The 18,158-nt window shown below is 38.8% G+C and overlaps 1 protein-coding gene across 1 annotated transcript in view; it reads right to left on the reverse strand.

The window, feature by feature from the left end:
* The window catches only part of LOC132598245 (putative ALMS1-like protein), a 79,923-nt gene extending 67,436 nt beyond the window's left edge, over nt 1–12,487 (reverse strand). The window contains exons 1-2 of the mRNA XM_060309605.1: nt 12,385–12,487; nt 11,588–11,692 (exon numbers count right to left, since the gene is read on the reverse strand). The gene's annotated coding sequence lies outside the window, so the exon portion shown is untranslated. The remainder of the gene's footprint in view (nt 1–11,587; nt 11,693–12,384) is intronic.
* Between the last annotated feature and the right edge of the window lie 5,671 nt (nt 12,488–18,158).

Here is an 18,158-nt window from a genome sequence, read left to right on the forward strand (position 1 = left end):
CTCCTATGTTGGGTGCATAAATATTTAAAATTGTTATATCTTCTTCTTGGGTTGATCCCTTGATCATTATGTGGTGTTTTTCTTTGTCTCTTGTAACAGTCTTTGTTTTAAAGTCTATTTTGTCTGATATGAGAATTGCTACTACAGCTTTCTTTTGATTTCCATTTGCATGGAATATCTTTTTCCATCCCCTCATTTTCATTCTGTATGTGTTCCTAGGTCTGAAATGTGTCTCCAGTATACTGCATATATATGGGTCTTGTTTCTGTATCCATTCAGCCAGTCTATGTCGTTTGGTTGGAGCATTTAATCCATTTACATTTAAGGTAATTATCAATATGTATGTTCCTATTACCATTTTCTTAATTGTTTTGGGTTTATTATTGTAGGTCTTTTCCTTCTCTTGTGTTTCCTGCCTAGAGAAGTTCCTTTAGCATTTGTTGTAAAGCTGGTTTGGTGGTGCTGAGTTCTCTTAGCTTTTGCTTGTCTGTAAACTTTTTAATTTCTCTGTCAAATCTGAATAAGATCCTTGCTGGGTAGAGTAATCTTGATTGTAGGTTTTTCCCTTTCATCACTTTAAATACGTCCTGCCACTCCCTTCTGGCTTGCAGAGTTTCTGCTGAAAGATCAGCTGTTAACCTTATGGTCATTCCCTTGTATGTTATTTGTTGTTTTTCCCTTGCTGCTTTTAATATTTTTTTCTTTGTACTAAATTTTTGATAGTTTGATTCATATGTGCCTTAGCGTGTTTCTCCTTGGATTTATCCTGTATGAGACTCTCTGTGCTTCCTGGACTTAATTGACTATTTCCTTTCCCATATCAGGTAAGTTTTCAACTATAACCTCCTCAAATATTTTATGAGTCCCTTTCTTTTTCTCTTCTTCTGGGACCCCTGTAATTCAAATGTTAGTGCATTTAATGTTGTCTCAGACGTCTCTGAGACTGTCCTCAATTTTTTTCATTCTTTTTTCTTTTTTCTGCTCTGCAGTAGTTATTTCCACTATTTTATCTTCTAGATCATTTATTCGTTCTTCTGCCTCAGTTATTCCACTATTGATTCCTTCTAGAGAATTTTAAATTTCATTTATTGTGTTGTTCATCATTGTTTGTTTGCTCTTCAGTTCTTCTAGGTCCTTGTTAAACGTTTCTTGTATTTTCTCCATTCTATTTCCAAGATTTTGTATCATCTTTACTCTCATTACTCTGATTTCTTTTTCAGGTACACTGCTTATTTCCTCTTCATTTGTTTGGTCTGGTGGGTTTTTACCTTGCTCCTTCATCTGCTGTGTGTTTCTCTGTCTTTGCATTTTGCTTAATTTACTGTGTTTGGGGTCTCCTTTTCACAACCTGCAGGTTCGTAGTTCCTGTTGTTTTTGGTGTGTGTCCCCAGTGGCTTAGGTTGGTTTAGTGGGTTGTGTAGGCTTCCTGGTGGAGGGGACTAGTGCCTGTGTTCTGGTGGATGAGGATGGATCTTGTCTTTCTGGTGGGCAGGACCACGTCTGGTAGTGTTTTGGGGTGTCTGTGACCTTATTATGATTTTAGGTAGCCTCTCTGCTGATGCATGGGGTTGTGTTCCTGTCACTAGTTGGAGCTAGGTCTCTTGTGGACCAATGTCCTGAACTCAGCTCTCCCACCTCAGAGGCACAGGCCTGACACCCAGCCAGAGCACCAAAACCCGTCAGCCACATGGCTCAGAAGAAAAGGGAGAAAAAAAGAAAGAAAAAAATAAGTGAAAAAGTAAGTTATTAAAATAAAAATTATTAAAAATTAAAAAGTAATAAAAAAGAAAGAGTGCAGCCAAACCAAAAAACAAATCCACCAATGATAACAAGCACTAAAAACCATACAAAAAAATGGACAGACAGAACCCTAGGACAAATGGTAAAAGCAAAGCTATACAGACAAAATCACACAAAGAAGCATACACATACACACTCACATAAAGAGAAAAAGGAAAAAATAATAGATATCTTTTGGGAAGTCTGAGGTCTTCTGCCAGCATTCAGTAGGTGTCCTGTAGGAGTTGTTCCACATGTAGATGTATTTTTGATGTGTTTGTGGGGAGGAAAGTGATCTCCACATCTTACTCATCTGCCATCTTGAAGGTCTCCCTGTAGAACTACTTTTTAAGGTAGGAATTGTTGAATCCCATTTAACAATTAAGGAAAATGAGGTACAGAGGCTGAATAGCTTAGTTAAATCAGCATAAGTCAGCAACTGAGAATTTTAGCTGAGGACTCAACCTCTTAGTTGAGTGCTTTGAAATGTGGTGCGTTAAAATAGAGGCTTGTTCAAAATAGTGGAGATAGAGTTACTAAGGCAAAAGCACAAGTAGGTATGCTAGGGCCCAGGGAAATCAGAAAACTATTGTGCTTGCCTACAGTGTCCTTGAAGTGGAAGCTCATGGGAAAATCGGAGATGCCTCCACATCTGGCCACCAAAGAGTAAAACGGTACTTGCAGAGAAGTATGAAAATCTACCATTTCTGGTCATCCAAGCCACAAAATAGGAGCTGAAAGAGATGTCTGAGACGCCATCATGAGTGCGAAGTTTCAGTAAGCTCCTGAGAATAACAGCCTTTCTTTCTCTGTACCTTCCAAGTATTGTTCAAATACCTATCATTGGAAAATCCTAACTCATAACTATCTTGTAAAGAAATCTTGTTCAAATATGCTTCTTGAAAGCAGAGAAAACCTTAGAAGAGAGTGACGGCAGTGCAAAGTTGACAACCAAAATCCAGCCCAACTACTTTTTTTAGGGAAAAGTCAGCCCTGGGACCATTGGGACTATATGTGTCCCTGTAATTATAGAATGACACTTGATCTTAATCACACTAGCATATTACATTTCTCCCTATTGAGCTGATGTTCCAAGCAAGGTATAAGAACCCTTCCAGAATTTCCCCTATTATCATGATATGTCTTCCTAAAAAGTTACCTATCCATGGATATATGGTTACCATTGAGTTCAGCGTATGTTTAAAAGTTATTCTTGCTATATTTTATACAGTGAGGCTCTATTTCACATTCATGCTTATATTCTGGAGCCTATGAAATACAAAAATAATTTATTAATAGTACTAGAATATTCAAACAATTGAAAATATAAGTTGTGATTCATAAATAAAAATAAAATAGAGGCCTATTTTAGTGAATAATTCTTTTTTTAAACATCTTTATTGGAGTATAATTGCTTTACAATGTTGTGTTAGCTTCTGCTGTATAACTAAGTGAATCTGCTATATGTATACATATATCCCCATATCCTCTCCCTCTTGTGTCTCTCTCCCACCCTCCCTTAAAGTGAATAATTCTTAATCCTAAAATTCAAAACTGTGACAGAGACTTTCATTACAAAAATATAGCTTAAATCTGAATTCTTAAATATCTTACTAGTCAAGGGTTCTTGGGCAAATAATTTCATCTCTCTTAGCCTCTACTTCCCCATTTGTAAAATAGTGACAATAACACACCCTTTATTGTGGAGATTAAATGAGATAACCTATGTGAAAGCACCTAGGTGACACATGTAAAATTAGTAATACTAATTAGTAATACTAATTAAATAAATGGGAGATTCTTTTTTAAAATAAAAGGGAAACTATGGTCCATGCTTTAAATAAAACAAATAAGAAGAACACACACACACGCACAAAACCAAAAACCAAAAACCTTATTTTGGCTTTCGCCCAATCACAATACTAAATCACCCCCATGCTACTACTTAAGTTAATATAATTATGTACAAGGAAAGGAAGAGGCATTTATTAAGCATATAATGCATGAGAACATGACCTCTGCTAATTCATTGGATCCTGAAAGCAATTTAGGTTTGGTTTTACACCATATGCAACCTCTCAGACTTCAGAAGCTTTGAATCAGCACTGTACCACCTTGCCATAGATTGGGCACAAGTATAAAAATAAAGAGAAAAATCAAACTATAACTCTGGACTCTATCCAGGGTCTTGTCTTGAAGTTAAAGTCTAAAAAATGTCTCTCTTTGGCAAAATAAAGGAGTAATCATATCCTTGCCCATGTGGGACCTCTACAGTCTCTTCAAGGTTGTCCTGCTCTACTGTATCTCCCTGACCTCAAATCGTGACCCCTCTGGTCTTTGTGATGTTCTTCCCCTCTGGCTTCAAAAGTATATCCTCACTCCCTTCAGTTTAATCAACCATTTTCATCTCTTCCCTTTTATTCCAATCACCCATCAGCAGCAGTAGCTGTTTCACAAGTGTCTAATATCCAGCATACAAAACAGGACAACTGAACACTATCACAAAGGGAAATATTGAAAATTGAACTTTAGTAAAATTAAGAACTTCTATTCATCAAAAGATATCACTAAGACAGTGAAAAAGCTACAAAAATATATTTGCATTACATAAATCTGACAAAGAACTTAAATTCAGATTTTTTTTGAAATCTACTTTATATTAATAGGAAAGGACAACCCAAGTTTTTTAAATAGGTAAAAAACTTTGGCAGTTCATAAATGAGGAAATCTAAATTCCAATAAGCACATGAAAAGATGCTCAACGTCACAAGGCATTAGAGAACTGCTGATTCAAATCACAGTCAAAAAGTTCTACATACCCATTAAAATGGCTAAAATTTAACAGTAACAATGGAATGGATCAGTGTTAGAGAGTATAGGGCACTGGAACTCTCCTATCTCACTGGTGGGAGTGAAAATTGTCACTACTTTAGAAACTATTCGATGCTATCTACTAAACCTGAAGAGAGACACATATTCATTACCCAGCAATTCCTCTCCGGGGTATATTCCTAATAGAAAGGAATGTGTCCACATAAGAGAAAAGGGTATATTTAAGAATATTCAAAGTAGTCATTGTAATAGCCAAAAATGAGAAAACAATGCAAAAGCTCATAAACGTTGGAAAATAAAATCATGGTGGTAGATTCATATGATAGAATATCAAACAACAATAAAAAGGAATAAACTACTGCTATACACAATGGCATGGATGAACTTCACAAGCATAATAGTGATCAAAAATACATGTTCCATGATTCCTTTTTTATAAAGTTCAAAGAGGGGAAAAACTGATCTAGGGCAATAGAAGCCAACAGAGTGGTTACCTTTGGTGGAGGAAGGGGCTGACCAGGAGATGCATGGGGATATTCTGTGGTATGGGCAACATTCTCTGTTTTTATCGGGAGTATCACTTGAGTATTACACAAATACGTTCACTTTAGGTAAAAGCTAATCAAGTTGTAACTTAAGATTTGTTCAGTTTACGAAATGTACTTTACACCTCCATAAAAAATACACACAAAAAATCCACATCCTTCTTCAAACCTCTAATTAAGACTCATGGATTCCATATAACCAACTCTGTGACTTTAGAATAAACATAAGTATGATTGGAATTCACCCGTCCACACAGAACATTTTCATACTCCATACCCAAAAGACCACCTTTTTCCAAAAAAACACTCATAAATATAAGCTGAACTGTCTGCAATTCAGCTTTCTGTGGTCAATGGTTTGTGGAAATCATCATGTAAAGAAATGGAAAGCAAGAGGTCAAGAGTTTCTAAAACAGTCATCATAATAGTGGCAAATATGAACAGATTATTTACTATACATTAAGTAATGTGCTAAGGCCTCTAGGTGTATTATTTCATTTAATCCTCACAACAAACATTTGAAATAAATACCATTAGTACTCCCATTACAGAGTCCAAGGAAAGTGAGATACAGAGATGTTAAGTATCTTATCTAGGTCCACACAGCTGACAAGCAGCTAATCAGGATTTAAACCCAAATATGTCAACTTACCCCGTCAACTCTGTGGACACTGGCCTACCCTGCCCTCTTCCTTGGGAAACAATGAGACAGAGGAGGTGGGAGATAAATTCTCTCCTCCCTCTCTGCCCAGGGAAGAACTTCACAGTTAGGAAACACAAAGAAAATAATGTAGATATTTCAGCTTCAGAGCTCCATTCTGGCCAGGAGCACATAGTCTGGGACTGGGGGTACCTCCTTGTGAGAGGCATTTCTGCACAATGGAATGGAAAGAGAATACCCAGCCTCTGGAGTATGAGAGATCTCAGAGCTCTCCCTCTTGTATGCTCTTGAACAAGTCTGTTTCTTTATCCACAAATGAAGATGATCTATCTTTTTCATAAAGTTATTAAGTGAAAGAAAACATTGGTTATCTTAAACCACTGCAATTTGGGGAGTTTTGTTTGTCTGTTTACCACAATGGAGCAGAGCCTATGTTGTCTAGGACACTTTCCTTTCTGATGTCTCTACTAATCCTCATCACAGTCCTGGAATGTATTGCAGAGAGGTGATTAACTTAGAGACCATGCAGTTTTTAAGCTAAGGTCCTTTCCTATGCTTAGCCACTGTACAAACTGCCCTAAATTCCTTTTCTCCTTCTTTTTATGTGACCTAACCTGGGAAATTTGGAAGAACACTCAAGTATCTTTATTTCTCTCCTTTTAAATTTAGAACCAAAACTAAAATGTTAATTACTGCTTCCTTCAATCCAGATCTTATTTTGATCCTTTTCAGCAAATGAGAATCAAATAATTATAACTACCACTTCAGCATCACCTTCTTTAGGACAGATCTAAACCTCCGATCATTTTTGCCCCAAACTTTGTTGCTCTTTCCGCTCCTTTTTTTCACAGTGTGCTGACATCACCCACACAGGTCCCCAAAATTCATATCCTCAGTTATCTTTCATCCTCTTCTCCCCTTCAACCCATAATACATTGTTTCAAGATTGATTGAGTTTAGCCCCCTGCCTCAAACCTTACCTACCACTGGTAGTTTGGGAGAGCTGGAACTTTTTACCTTATAATTGTATGTACCATCTTCCCAACTGGTCCCTCTGTTTCTACCTCTCCTTTCTCCTTGTTTAGGGATCTCTCATCTACATTTCCTGTAGAATAAACTCCAAACTCCTTAAATGACAGGTCAGGCCTGACACTCTCTTGACCTTCTTTTCCAAGCGCATCTAGCTCACTTCTCTTATCACAGTCTATACTTCTGCCAACCTGGCATCAGCACCATTCCTTTCATGATCCTTTGTACAAGCTGCTCTTCTGTCCTCTTCCCAATCCTACCCCATCTGTCAATCTCTTACACATTCTTCAAAATACTGCTAAATGTAACTGCCTCTACAAAAGCTCTTTTTTCCCACTCCCGGCAGCCCAGTTGGTTGATTTCTACTCTGAGTTCCCACAGCACTTGATACATTGAATTGTGATGTCTATTTTTCAATTCCTGCCATTCCTCAAGAGTAAAAGTTGTGTTATCTTTATCTTTGTAACCCCAGTGCTTGGCACTCTACCTGGCATATATAGCTTTTATGAAGATTAGAAAAGGTATCTGAAGGAAAGTATACATAGCATGAATGAATGAATTAAACAAATATAAAAGTTGCAAAGGAGAATAAGAATCTGATTTGGAGAAATAGCACTGCATTAATAATCCATACACCTGAGCATTACTCCATCTATGCCGTTCACTAGCCATGTGGCTATAAAGGTGTAAGTTTACTCCTCAGTACTCTTAAACCCAAGGATCTCTGACATCACTTCCTATTCTAACATACTATAGGGCTTCAAAGAGATCAACAAGCTAAGCAATGACCTAAGTCTCTGTGTGCTGCAAGAGTTAATTCACATGCTAATGAAGTTCTAGTTACAAGAATCCCTTTCCTAACTGAGGCCAGGAGGAAAGAGCCACAGCATTTCTAAGCAACAGCTTTAAAGACATAAGAAAAAGAAATATTGGCTCAGAAACAATATAAAAGGATACTCTCTGGATATGGGACAAACCACATGAAGTAAGATGAAATACTTTTTTTATGAGGAGATTCGAGCCAACCCCTCAAAACAAAACAAAATTCAGACAAAGTAAAAGTCCATTCCAATGCAAAGCAGTTTCATTTAGGGGAAGGCAAATGGTGCAAGGTTCTTGCTGAGTTGGACCCAGAAGCTCCACTCTCAAAATAGACAAGAATTTTAACTTTACACGTGTCGTTTTGCTATTGTCAATTACGATATTTGTAATTAGCCTTTGTTGTCCTTTCTGGCCTGTGTTAGAACATTTTGTGGTTTCAAGAACAGGGACATACTGGTTCATATTTTGGAAAGGAGAAGGGATGGCATTGAAAGGACGCATAGAAGGAAGACTGACGAGGATCTTATCTGTGCTACCAGCATTAGGGAGAGCAAGGAAGAGGGGAAGTCAAGTTTCATGGGAACCCAGGAAGAACCACCATGACAGCCTCATCAAGATCAGGATATACACAGATTTCACTTAGCAACATCTCTAGTAGTGAAGTAAATTGCTTGTATTTTCAGCAGCCCGAGTTTGCTAAACCATGCTCTATTAACCACTGTTAGCATGGCTCAATTATATCCTTTGCCCCTTTTTCTGTGTGACTTTCAACTTCTGCAAACTCATTACATTATCTCCTCATGTATCTAGGTCAGATATTTTCCAGGGAGGATCTGAACACTCCAGTGGTAATATCTTGTCTGATTAGCAAAGCATTTACACAATGCCACTAAGTAGGCTGCTGGCCAGCCTGCAGATTGCTCACACTTGAGTCTCTACCATGATTCTATCAGCTTTGGCCAAAGTAAACTGGTCAAATGAATCAACATCAATGTTTACAAAAGAAATCCCTGGGAATGATATTTTGGGTGATGCAGGTACTCTCAAATTTGGTCTGTCCAGGACATAATAACAAGGCCCATTTAGACAGTAGGGGATAGCTTTCCTTGTTTTAAATTGGAAGAAGCTGCCAGTAACTCCAGAAACCTCTGAACATATCTTTAGTGTTCAACAGTCACTTGAATGACCCAGTTACTCAGGCCAACAGAAGGCCACTTTTCAATGAGTTTTCTGCATCAATCAGCTGTATTGATTAAACTTCTGTTACCAGTTGGCTGAGCTGTGCTGTAGTAACAATGGACCCCAAAATCCTAGTGACTTACAGAGGGTGATTTCTCTCTCATGTGTGTCCATTATGGGCCGGCTCTGGCCCTGCTCCCTGCCATCTTCTCTCCAGAAGCCAAGGTGACAAAGCAGCCTCTATCTGGACTCCACATTCCAGTTTATCCAACACAGTCCTAGCTTATGTCTATGTCCCAGAGTAATTATTAATAGCTTATCTTTTCACTCTCAAGAGTTCATCTTCTCACTTTCAAAAATGCCTGGTTTGGACAATAAATTATATGTCACTTTTCTATCTGGGTTATTGATGATTTCCTGGCAAAGAAAAAAAGAGATGTTGCAAAAACATAAGCTGGCTCTTAAAAGTTTCTGTTCAGAAATGATGCATGTCACTTCTGCCCACCTTTCATTGGCTAAATCAAGGTCTCATATCCACTCCTGAGTTCAGTAGGGTGAGAAAGTATAATTGCCCCCAAGGAGGGGCAGCAAGTATTTTGAATAAAATACAATCTTCCACAGTGAACAATGGCAAACATAAAGAAAAAATAAAATGATATAAATGGTGTGCCTAAGGCATATGTGTGGAAGAGATAAAAGGGTACAGTTAGAGTTACTATGATTGGGGGCTTCTATAATTTTATCAATTCCCTAGTCTTGCTCAATGCCCTCATTATTTGAGAGGAAAAGAACTGAAGCCCAGGGAGGAGAAGTAACTTGCTCAAGGTCCTGAAAGTCTGTGGACCGGTACATAACCTGCTAATGTGTCAGTTAAGGAGTGTGGTGAAAAGAAAGGAAGGCCTGGTGATAATATAAATCATATATGTCTAAATATAAAGCAATCCCAAGCCACTGAATTTGCATAGCGTTAAGACAGATGTAAAATCAACATCGCACAAAACACAGCAAATGAGAGAGTGCCCAATAACATGAGAAACTTTGCAAGGACTGGAACATAATCCTTCCTCTTTTAGGAGGGATGATTTTGGAGAAACTTCTCCCCTTCTATTCAGACATTTATGGCATATAAGTCTCACTTCCTTCTTGTCACTAGGTGACAAGTCATTGACTACCTCCTTCTACTCCAGGGCCCAGCTGCCCAGAGATCAGTGGTTCCCAACCTCGGCTGTAACCCTCAACCCTGGTCCCCAACCCTCTTCCAAGATTCTGATTTAGTTATTGGGAGAAGAGGTGTTGAGGATTAGTACAATATAAAAGCTCCCAGGTTATTCTAATTTACATCCAAGACTGAGAATCGCTAACATAGGATTTTTTATAATATTCCATGGACCAGTATAATAGACATAATTTTTGGTCTAGCAAAAACCACTCTGAAAATAAGGAGATTTACATACTATTTGTTATGGACTGAATGTTTGTGCCCCCCCCAAAACTCATATATTGAAGCCCTAACTCCCAACATAATGGTATTTGCAGATGGGGCCTTTGGGTGGTAATTAGGGTTGCATGAGGTCATGAGGTGGGACCTGCAAGTTGGAATTAGTACCTAATTAGATGAGGTCATGAGGGTGAGGCATCCACGATGGGATTACTACCCTTATAAGAGACACCAGAAAGCTTGCTTTCTCTCCCTCTCCACACTCCCACAAATAAAGAGGTCATATGAGCACAGAGAAGGACAATGACCATCTACAAGCCAAGAGAAGAGGCCTCAGAATGAAACTACCTGTTTGCACCTTGATCTTGGACCTCCCGGCCTCCAGAACTGTTAGAAATAAATATTTGTTATTTAAGCTACACAATCTATGGTACTTTGTTATGGCAGCCCAAGCTGACTAATATACACCAGTTCTCTTCAAAACTTCTCAAGTCCTATTTCTCACTGCTAGTACTTCCCAAATACACACACACACACATATGCACGAACACAAGCACTTAGTATGTTTTACTTGTTTGCCTATAATGCATTTTTTAACATATAAGTAACATATAATTTATCACCCAAACCAGACATTTTTGAAAGTGAGAAGGTATACTATTTCATTGGTGTTTTTAGCTTGAAGATCCAGTGTCTCTCTAATGAGTATAATAAGGCTACAGGTTAGGAGACCTTTGGTCTAGAGTTGGTTCTGCTACTTAACTGGCTTGGACACTGGCTGAGTCACTTCACCTCTCTGGATGTCACTTTCCCATCATAAAGGAGAGAAACAACACAGACACTTTTGTAAGGTCCTCTCTTCCAGGGCAGGAGTCACACAGCCATCCATTAGGCAGAAGTTCTGATCCACTTTATAAAATTTATTGAGCTTTCCAAAAATGCCAATACCCAGGACTCTCCTCTTCTCCCCAAACTGGTCATTGCTCCAGGGCAGATGAAACCATTCATTGTATTGGTGGTTTTTAAAAAAACTTCTAACGAGCAGCCAGGATTAAAACTATGAGCTATTTTACAAATTTTTACCACTGAGAATACAGACTCAGGCGAAGTCATTTGCTCAAGAGCACATATCTTTCAAGTGGCAAAAGCAGAACACAAACTCTAGTTGTCTGGCTGCAAAATTCCACCCACTGCCTGTGGTACAAGAACTCCTGACACATTATCAAGTGCCTGATGCTATTTCCAGAGCTTTGGCTGCTCGTATTTGAAAAGTTGCTTAGCTGACTGATCAGCCACACTCACCTATCAGCTGCTGCAGGTGTCAAGCACAAAAACTGGTTTCATTGTGAAGCTGGGATAGGGATATTTTTCCATCTGTGCCCAGTTGGATATACTGGTCTTCCATATCTGCGGTTCAAAGGAGAACAAGATGCACAGAGATTAACTGTGAATTATAATTAGGAATGTTTATAGATATAGAAACGCTCTGGCTTGCATTTCCACATAGAAACTTTCTGGTACACTATATGGACGTTTTGATTAATGTTACATTCTTGGCTCGTTCTTCAGTTACTGCAACACACAGATTTCCGTCTACATGTACTATTAACCGTCATCTGAGCTTCCCACTCAATATAGCTGATAATTACACATTCTGGAAGCTGAGTGTCACAACCAATTAACTTGACAGGCTCCACTGATTCGGGTAGAAATGGAGACTGTACAAATCTGTTTTGTAGTATCTCGGTAGATATAAAGACGTGATTAAGTCCAAGGACTACAATAAAATAATACTGGCTTAAACCCGGGAACATGAGGAGTGAGTAGAACGATTTTGAGCTTTGGAGCCAAAGAGACCAAAGTTCAAATCCCAGTTCTGCCACTTCCTAGTTAAAAAGCCTTCAAAAAGTTACAGTCAGCACCCCGTATCCGCGGTTGCAGAACCAGCAGATAAAGAGCGCCTTCTGTACTGTGTCATTGCATATAAGGGACTTGAGCATCCTCGGATTTTGGTACCTGTGAAGGGTCCTGAAACCAATACCCCGCCGGCCAAGGGATGGGTGTACTTAGCCCTACTTTATCTTAAACTATATATTTACCCCAAAATGCGTTTTTAAAGCTGTGTGCTTCTTCCCCGCCCCCGGCGACAGGGTGGGGCAGGTGGGCGACCAGGCCTGCTGTCAGCGCTCCACTGTCCCCGTGGCCACCACCGCTATGGCAGCCGCCGCCGCCGCGCGCAACCTCCGCGGGAGAAGGGGTCGCCTCGTGGGACAAAATACAACAGCGCTCAGCCCTTCGCCCGCCGTAGCCCGGGAGGTGGAAGGGGAGGAGGAAGAACCCTGCTTCTTAAAGGAAATATTGAAATTTCTGTTCAACCTACCAGCTTAAGAAATGGAACTGACCAGTACTCTTTCTTTCTTTTTGGGGGGGCGGGGCGGGCAGTCAGTAGTCATGGCTCGCGGGCTGTAGAGCGCAAGCCCAGTAGTTGTGGCGCACGGACTTAGTTGCTCTGCGACATGTGGAATCTTCGCGGACCAGGGCTCGAACCCATGTCCCCTGCATCCGCAGGCGGATTTTTAACCACTGTGCCATCATGGAAGCCTGTATATAAGGGTTTAAATCACTGATTTAGGAGATAGATTGAGTGATGAAGGAATGATCACACTTCAGTCTCTGATTCTGAATTCAGACTTTATGTATTAACTATGTACTATGCAACTGCACTTGAACTACCTGTGTGTAAAAGACAGTTTATCATCCTCTATCAGAAGAGTCTGAAACATGAGATTTGAAAAGGTTTGACTCTACCTAAGACTAGAAGAAAGTCCACCTTCTTTTTAAAAAATTTTATTTAATTTTATTTATTTTTTTATACAGCAGGTTCTTATTAGTCATCAATTTTATACACATCAGTGTATACATCTGACCAGTACCCTTGAAGATCCTAGAACTTGACCCATTCTCATATTCCCTTCCTCCGTGGTGGTAACTCCAAGCCCCTCTTAATCATTCCCTTCCTTTCCTCACCCCTATATGTATCCCTAAATACACTTATAGTCGGCTTACCTGCTCTGAACTGTAGAATAATGTTATGTGCGCCTTATTGCACTTGTTCCACACTGTGTCTAGAATTAGTTCACGTTGATGTATGTGGCTGGAGATCACTTCTTTTCACTGCTATCTAGCATTCCACCGATTGAATATAAAATAACATGTGTAACCATTCTACTGGTGATGTGGCCATTTGAGATCCTTGTTCTTATGAACAGTATTAAAAGAAGCACTTCTGTACAGCTTCTCCCAGTGTATCATTGTCAGTTGTTCTAGAGCAGGAGTCAGCAAATTACATCCCAAGGGTCAAATCCAGGCTGCCATCAGTTTTTGTAAATAAAGCTTTATTAGAAAATAGTCACGTTCATTCATTTACATATTGTCTATGGTTGCTTCCCACCACTGTATCACAGGATCCCATTTGCTCTCCTGAATGGTGCCTCCTTCCCCCAGACCACAACACAAAATCTCTGTATCCCTCCAAACAGTCTAGTTTTTTTCCCTTTTTTGAAAAAAATCACCATCTTTATAGTCTCTTAAAGAACCACCCGGAATTATTAGCAATTGCTTTAAAAAAATAATTCTCTTTTCTTGAGAGCAAGAACATTAAATTTCAAACACTCTGAAAGGTAAAGGGAAATCCTTGTGTTCATCTTGGGGATAGTAATTTAGACATGACTGAGAGGAATGTTTATGCTGTTTAGAAATAAAACGGTTGTTCTTTTTACAGATTTCTACCTCCTGCTTCCTATACTTCATACTCATTCTCACTCAGAGGGAATCCTTTCCAGGAATAATTCTATTCCATCTCCCTGAAGCAACTTGGTCTAGAAACAATCAAAAGATGATTCCTTAGGAAACCAAATGTGTGGGCTAGTTGCCAAGAATCTCTCACATCATGTGAGCTTTTGGAAGGAAATTCATTGCGTCCCATCTTTACAAGTGACTCCAATCCCATGGCTCAGAGCTTCACTGGGCAGTCCCAGAGGTAGCTTCAACTTGAAGCCTGTTATTTGCTTCTGGTAGAAATATGTTGCTCCCTAATAAGTAGTAAATGTGGTTTTTGGAACATCCTTGGAACTTAATGCCATAGAGACTAGACCTTGGGATATCTTATTTCCCTTGATAGCCAGCCTTCTCGGATGGGTTCAAAGCCTATTTTCTGCTTTGACATGTTTTAATTAAGCAAGTTACTTGACTACTCATTTCCATGGTTTTTCCAACAAGCATTTTAAAATAGGCAGCAACTAGGAGAAAGGCATAGTGCTGGTACAGATAAAGATGAATCTGAAATAGCTCTTCTCCGTATGGACAGCACCACTTACAATATTTGCAGAACTCAGTGCAAAATGAAAATGCAGGACCACTTGTTGGAAAATTCTTAAGATTTTCAAGATGATGATAACATAACATTCAACTAAATGTGAGGTCCTTCTAAACACGGAGTACTGTGCGACTCATGTCCATGGAAGCCAGCCCTCATAATCTAGTGGATGACATAGACACAAGTTAGCTACCTGATAAAGCAACAAAGAACTTATGTTAAACATCTGAACAAGTAACAACGTATCGTATAGACATGTAATTCTAAAGGATAATCAGGGTAAGCAGCTGACAATAGGAAGTAGTTAAACTGGACTTTAAATGAGTGAAGACATTTTTATAGGGAGAGAGGGTGACCAAATGCATTCTTGGCTGGGAAACTACACAAGAAAAAATTTGTGATGTGAGAATGTTGGTTTTGATAGAGGAGAGGCAGGAAAGCTACAGTGGTTAGAATGCAGAGTGCTGTAGGTGACGTGGTAGTGATGAACCCAGAAAGGTCATTTAAGGTCAATTACTGGGGTGTCATGGGAGCCTGAATTCCTTCAATTTGGACTTTATCTTGATTTGGATATACTAAACATTCCAAGGTTTTTAGGTAGGAGAATTATATAATCAGTTCTAGGATTCCAGAGAGAAAAATAACTCCAGTTGTAATGTGGCAAATGGATCAGAGAAGAAAGGGACCAGAGACAGGGAAAACTATCAGAAAATAGTTAATAATGTCCAAGGGTAAGAAGTTGGAGCTCCAGGCTACAGATAGAAAGGAGACAGATGGAAGACACTGCAGTGGCCTTCCTTCTTTGAAAATGAAAAAGAATTGCCAAGAGTGCACGTATTTCTTTTTTTTTTAATTTTTAAAAACCACTTTATTGAGAGGTACAGTTGACATGTAAAGATCTATATGTATCTAATTTACACAACATGATGAGTTTGGGGATAAATATATACCCATGAAAGCATTAAGTCCATAAACACGTCCATCACTTCCTAAAGTTCCCTCCTGCCCCTCTTTAGTAGTGCGTGTGTGTGTGTGTGTTTGTGTGCACCCATGCACTAAGAAAACTTAACATAATATTTACCCTCTTAGGAAATTGGGTGGATGGCTCATAAATATTCATGCAGCTCTCCTGGAGAACTCAATGCCAAGATTAGAAAGATTGTTCTTGTGCCTTGCCAAGCAATGAACAAGCACAGACCCCCACTAACAAGATCCACAGGGGAGCTGTCAGCAAGGTACAATCATGGCTGTCATGGTGGAGAACAGAAGGACCTACCCTGAGCTGCCCATGTTTGTTTCAGTCAAACTGCTGGGCTGCTGAGATGTAGATGGGTCTGAAACACCTAATCCTTGCCAGGAGCTGGGCAAACTCACCCAGAAAATCTTTTTACATAATTTCCATAAAAGACTAAGGAAAGCATCAATTTTTAAATTGATAGATGGGTAGGAAGCAGGAAAAAAAAATTTTAATGCCCTTGCAGGATCTGTTTAAATACCCAAAGCACCATTAGTCTAGGAGGAATTTTTTTTTAAATCGTAAAATTTTTGATACAAAAATATATGACAATTATTAAAACACTGGTTTCTGGCCATAATTCAAATCAATATAACTGCAGCATTGGAACAAAGTTGTATAGAAAGATTTTGGTTCAAATCATGATTCTGCAACTTACTATTAATCTGATCTGAGACAAGTAATTTAGCTTCTCTGAGATTTTGCTTCCTTGAAAATGAACATAATTTTATTTGCTTTGCAAACTTCCCAAAATCATTATATGGGGCAGGAGATGAACAAGTACACAGCAAGCCTTGAGGGGCTCCAAAGTGCTCTAAAAATCAAAGATCTTATTAGCAGTGCTATATACCTTAGTGGTCTGTAATTTTTAATCCTACAGAATTAATTTACTTCCTTATAGCAAATATACTCCCAGAAAAATGTGGATTAGAAACCATTTGAATTGTCCTCCTTGTGTGTATGTGTTTTGTTGTTGTCAGTTTTTGCACAAATGTATAACAAATATTAGCAGACATCATAACAAGGAGTAAATAGGAAAACCTGCCAGAGCCTTCAGTATGTAACCAAGAAAATATATTCCATGTATGCTGTCTTCTGAGCATATAGGAAATGTTAAAATAAGTGAACCCAACAAATACTTATAAATCACATTTGTTTTTCTTGCTTCCCTGCCCCCAACAACAACAACCAAAAAACACTCATAAATCATCCATTTTATGTATAAGCACAGTGGTTACCTCCTATTAGGCTGCTTCCGATGGTGCAAACTGGCCATGTTAAGTCCACCTGTTCTGGCATAAGGAATTCAGCTGGCTCTGGCTTGGATATGCCTTAGGTTCACTAGGTGTATATGTGTCCCTCTCCCACTAGAAAGAAAAGACCTTCAGGGCAGGGACTGACTTCTTCCTTGTTGTATCTTCAGCATCTAGTTCAGCGCCTGACACACAGTAGGTGCTCATTCAATGATGAAGGAATGAATGAGAATTTAAGACTTCTCGTAACAGGATGCACAGCAAATTTTCTTCTCCATGTGATTATCCAATTTTCATGGGTAGATTTTTTCCTCTGATGTGGGTATTTTTCCAAAGACCACACACACTAAGGCATCCTTTTGCATTTTTTAATAACCCAATTTCACCTAATGTACAGTTCTTGCAATGAGTATGAAATGAGTTTACACATGTAGGGAGTTTAGCGTTTACATGATATGTACTCAATAAGCTAAATATTACATTATTTATCTACAAGAGGCAGAAGAGTGACTCTGAAGCCAGATTACCTAGAATCATATCCTAATTCTTCCATCATTGCTATGTGACCCACATGTAACTTAACTGCTCAATGCTTTATTACTTTAGCTCTGTAATAGGAAAACAATACAGCTCACTTTACAGCATTGCTGTGAGGTTCACATGAGATGCTATGTTTGAAGATAATGCAAGAAAATAGAACACATGTATGGTGGTGGGAACACAGTAAATAATAAATACTAGAAAATTTAAAAAGCCGAAGAAACATTTGTTAATCACCTGCTGTATACCAGAAACTCAGCTAGCTGCTGTGGAAGAGAGACAAGACCCAATCCCAACCCTCATAGAATTTAGATTCTAGGCAGAAAGGATCTCAATCTGGGTAACAATGATAACAGGGATAGTTACACTTTCCCTCCATTGTTCCTTCAGAGCTCTGGACCAGCACACAATTGAGAGAAAAAGAATTTTTACAGCAGCCATGTAAATGGACTGTTAAATGGCTTCTAACTCTTCAGCTCTTGGATGTAATTTGGATACAGATAATAATAGTAATAATAATAACCTTACCATGTTGAAAATTCTATATTTGATCTCATTTAATCCTTACAACAAAATTGCAAAAACAAGTATAGTTACCCTCTATTTACAGATTGAAGTTCAGAAAAGATAAATAATTGCCCGAGGTCACATATCAAGTGTATCCCATAACTGCACTAACCATGGCTGGAT

This window comes from Globicephala melas, chromosome 12, assembly GCF_963455315.2.
Source record: "Globicephala melas chromosome 12, mGloMel1.2, whole genome shotgun sequence".
NCBI classification, from domain to species: domain Eukaryota; kingdom Metazoa; phylum Chordata; class Mammalia; order Artiodactyla; family Delphinidae; genus Globicephala; species Globicephala melas.